General features: G+C 42.9%; 1 pseudogene; it reads left to right on the forward strand.

Annotated features, from left to right (window-relative positions):
- Nucleotides 1–1,646: 1,646 nt before the first annotated feature.
- LOC139264894 (U2 spliceosomal RNA) lies at nt 1,647–1,885 on the forward strand (annotated as a pseudogene).
- Nucleotides 1,886–4,231: the final 2,346 nt, after the last annotated feature.

Here is a 4,231-nt window from a genome sequence, read left to right on the forward strand (position 1 = left end):
TAACGAGCAGGGTGGATAAAGGGGAACCAGTAGATGTAACATATTTGGATTTCCAAAAGGCATTCGATAAGGTGCCACATAAAAGGTTACTACACAAGATAAGAGCTCATGGTGTTGGGGGTAATATATTAGCATGGATAGAGGATTGGCTAACTAACAGAAAACAGAGAGTCGAGATAAATGTCTCATTTTCAGGTTGGCAAACTGTGACTAGTGGGGTGCCATAGGGATCAGTGCTGGGGCCTCAACTATCTACAATCTATATTAATGACTTGGATGAAGGGACTGAGTGCATTGTAGCTAAATTTGCTGATGATACCAAGATAGGTGGAAAGCAAGTTGTGGGGAGGACACAAAGGGACATAGGTAGGTTAAGTGAGTGGGCAAAAAAATGGCAGATGGAGTATAATGTGGGAAAATGTGAGGTTATCCAGAATAGAAATGCAAAATATTATTTAAATGGAGTGAGACTGCAGAATGCTGCAGTACAGAAGGATCTGGGTATCCTTGTACATGAAACACAAAAGTTAGCATGCAGGTACAGCAAGAAATTAGGAAGGCAAAAGGAATGCTGGCCTTTATTGCAAGGGTGATGGTGTATAAAAGTAGGGAAGTCTAGCTACAGCTGTACAGGGCATTGATGAGACCACACCGAGAGTACTGTGTACAGTTTTGGTCTCTTTATTTAAGGAGTGATATACTTGCATTGAACATAGTTCAGACAAGGTTCACGAGGTTGATTCCTAGGATGAAAGAGTTGTCTTATGAAGAAAGGTTGAGCAGGTTGGGCCTGTACTCATTGGAGTTTAGAAGAATGAGAGGTGATCTTATTGAAATATATAAGATTCTGAGGGAGCTTGACAGAGTAAATGCTGAGAGGATGTTTCCCCTCGTGGGGGAATCTAGAACTAGGGGGCATAGTTTCAGAATAAGGGGTCACCCATTTAAGACAGAGATGAGGAGGAATTTCTTCTCTCAGAGGGTTGTGAATCTTTGGAACTCTCTACCCCAGAGAGCTTTGGAGGCTGGGTCATTGAATATATTCAAGACTGACATAGACAGATTCTTGATCTATAGAGGAGTCAAGGGTTATACGGAACTCGCAGGAAAGTGGAGTTGAGGCCAAGATCAGATCAGCCATGATCTTATTGAATGTTAAGCGGTCTCAAGGGGTGGCATGGCCTACTGCGGCTCCTATTTCTTATGTTCATATATTCTTATGTAATTTGCAGAGTTTGGGGGAAAAAGCTGGGGTGTGAGACTAAATTTGACAGCTCTTTCAAAGAGCCGACAGAGCGCAACAGGCCGAATGGTCTCTTTCTGTGCTGTAAGATTCTATGATACAGCTTTGGGGACAAATCACATTCTTAAAATATACATATACAACATTAAGGGATCGCAAAATCTAGGGCAGTACATTTTGTGCAAACCACTTATCTCATGTCATTATAAAAATATAAATATAAATACCTGTATATTTTAAAAGATATTTGGAATTTCAAGCCCACATGAAGTTCCATTTTTCCAGGCTGCTCTGGAGATATCACTGACAAAAAGAAGCTGTCTGCATTCCCATTCAGCTCTATTTTAACAGAGATTGGTGTTGGAGCTTCCCAACCCTGAGAGCACATACAGCATCTGTTGCATAAGCTTCTCGGCCTTTTGGCTAAGATCATGCGTAACTGACCTGACAGGGGAGTAACCACCATAACCCCAAGGTGGTTCTCCCTGGATCAGGAAGGTATATGCTTGCTTTTTTGGAAATAGGAGGTGGGTGGGGTGGCTTGACCCATCCACCTCCACGGAGGTGTGTGGGGGACCTGACCCATCCACCTCCATGGCACGAACCTGGTATTGCAGTACTTCCAGGAACGGTGCAGTGGCTCTAGGCCTTTTGGCTAAGAGCATTGGCGCAGAGTGATCCTTGAATGGGCCCAAGGTGACCTCTGGCGTTTGTGATTTGACAAAGAATTGGAACGATTGGCTACGAATTTAAAAAAAAAAAAAAAATCTGTTGCATAAGCTGCATATCACTATTGGAATTATTTGTCCGACTAGTCGTGTACTATGGCCTACAGACAAATATAATGAAAGTGAAATTCATATTGAAATCAATGGAAAAGAAAATTGGATGGACTGTAAAATGGGCTGCCAATGTTCTATTGCCTGTTTTGTATTATTGCCCAAAATACATTTTTACCCCAAGTGTAACTACTTCTCTGCTTATATCCCACTTCCTAATTGGGTCTTTCTCTTTATGATTGTTGACAACATTTTGTGCCTCCCTCTCTATGTATGCCTCTCACAATTTCACTAAACATCATCTCTATATCGCTGCATTTGTCTACGATTCTTGTCCTCACTCTTTCCTCTTTCGTTTAACTGTCTTTAACAAACTAGACACCATCCAGAATAAAGCAGTCCCCTTGATTGGTATGCTACCCACTGCCTTAAACATTGACTCCATTGACCATTGGTGCACCGTGGCTGCAGTGTGTACTATCTAGCATGTAATGGAGCAACTCCACAAGCCTTCTTCAGCAGCACCTGCCAAACCCGCGACCTCCACCACCCTAGAAATAGTGGATGCATTGCTGGTCATTTTCCAACATTCCATGGACTCCGAATCAGTTCCTATGGATTGGAGGGTAGCTAATATAACCCCACTTTTTAAAAAAGGAGGGAGAGAGAAAACAGGGAACTATAGACCAGTTAGCCTGACATTGGTAGTGGGGAAAATGCTGGAGTCAATTATTAAAGATGTAATAGCAGCACATTTGGAAAGCAGTGACAGGATTGGTCCAAGTCAGCATGGATTTATGAAAGGGAAATCATGCTTGACAAATCTTCTAGAATTTTTTGAGGCTGTATCAAATAGAGTGGACAAGGGAGAACCAGTGGATGTGGTGTATTTGAACTTTCAAAAGGCTTTTGACAAGGTCCCACACAAGAGTTTAGTGTACAAAATTAAAGCACATGGGATTGGGGGCAATGTATTGACGTGGATAAAGAACTGGTTGGCAAACAGGGGGCAAAGAGTGGGAATAAACCAGTCCTTTTCAGAATGGCAGGCAGTGACTAGTGGGGTACCGCAAGGTTCAGTGCTAGGACCCCAGCTATTTACAATATATATCAATGATTTAGACGAAGGATTTGAGTGTAATATCTCCAAGTTTGCAGATGACACTAAGCTGGGTGGCAGTGTGAGCTGTGAAGAGGAGGCTAAGAGGCTGCAGGGTGATTGGACAGGTTCGATGAGTGGGCAAATGCATTTCAAATGCAGTATAATTTGGATAAGTGTGAGGTTATCCACTTTGGTGGCAAAAACAGGAAGGCAGATTATTATCTGAATAGTGACAGATTAGGAAAAGGGGAGATGCAATGAGACCTGGGTGTCATAGTACATCAGTCATTGAAAGTAGGCATGCAGGTACAGCAGGCAGTAAAGAAAGCAAATGGCATGTTGGCCTTCATAGCGAGAGGATTTGAGTATTGAAGCAAGGAGGTCTTGCTGCAGTTGTACAGGGCCTTGGTGAGACCACATCTTGAGTACTGTGTGCAGTTTTGGTCTCCTAATCTGAGGAAGGACATTCTTGCTATTGAAGGAGTACAGCGAAGGTTCACCAGACTGATTCCCGGGATGGCAGGACTGACATATGAAAAAAGACTGGATCGACTAAGCTTATATTCACTGGAATTTAGAAGAATGAGAGGGGATCTCATCGAAGCATATAAAATTCTGACGGGACTGGAAGGTTGGATACAGGAAGAATGTTGCCGATGTTGGGGAAGTCCAGAACGAGGGGTCACAGTCTAAGGATAAGTGGTAAGCCATATAGGACCGAGATGAGGAGAAATCTTTTCACCCAGAGAATTGTGAATCTCTGGAATTTTCTACCACAGAAAGTTGTTGAGTCCAGTTTGTTGGATATATTCAAAAAGGAGATAGATGTGGCCCTTACGGCTAAAGGGATCAGCGGGTATGGAGAGAAGGCAGGAATGGGGTACTGAAGTTGCATGATCAGCCATGATATTGAATGGTGGTGCAGGCTCGTAGGGCCGAATGGCCTGCTCCTGCACCTATTTTCTATGTTTCTATATTTCTATGTTTCATCATCATAGGTGTTCCCTTGAACGAGGATAACTTTCTTCCACATGAGTTCACAGATGTTTCAATGAAGGACTCGAAGTTCCAGTCCTGAACTCCAATTGAGGGGGTGGAAGATGCCTG

Source organism: Pristiophorus japonicus, chromosome 5, assembly GCF_044704955.1.
Source record: "Pristiophorus japonicus isolate sPriJap1 chromosome 5, sPriJap1.hap1, whole genome shotgun sequence".
NCBI lineage: Eukaryota > Metazoa > Chordata > Chondrichthyes > Pristiophoridae > Pristiophorus > Pristiophorus japonicus.